Source organism: Echinops telfairi, unplaced genomic scaffold, assembly GCF_000313985.2.
Source record: "Echinops telfairi isolate 266 unplaced genomic scaffold, ASM31398v2 ScPeMD7_23;HRSCAF=83, whole genome shotgun sequence".
NCBI lineage: Eukaryota > Metazoa > Chordata > Mammalia > Afrosoricida > Tenrecidae > Echinops > Echinops telfairi.
Window position 1 is genome coordinate 84733022 of NW_022103920.1, and position 599 is coordinate 84733620.

The window sequence follows — 599 nt, forward strand, 5'->3', positions numbered from 1 at the left end:
TGGGAATAATGAGGGCAACAAATGTATAGATGTGCTTTACACAATTGATCTATGTATTGTGATGAATTGTATGAGCCCCAATAAGTTGATTAAGATAAACAAACAAACAAACAAACAAATAAATAAATAAAAAGGAAAAAAAAACTAGATCAATAGATCACATCATGATAAATGGACAAACGATGGTCAAACATGATCGCTAAAGACAAATGGGTGCATAAGCAAAAGTGGAAGCTGATGGTGCCCGGCTATCAAAAGATACAGTGTCTGGGGTCTTAAAGGCTTGGAGGTAAACAAGCAACCATCTAGCTCAGAAGCAACAAAGCCCACATGGAAGAAGCACACCAACCTGTGTTGTGGGAAACAGAAAGATTTCTCCCAAGTCGTCTCCCCCAAATATATGTTAGAATTAGGACACTGCTTGCAGCTAATGGTAAATGATTGTCAAGTTACCTCCTTGAAGGCAGTCAGTTGCCAGACTACTGTCTGGTCCCACCACAAATAGGGCCCACTCCCTGCTGTTAAGGACAATGGACTATTTCTCCCTAAAGGCTTGAGGCCATCAGTTTGGTCCCTGCAGGGTGGGTGTACACCCTACT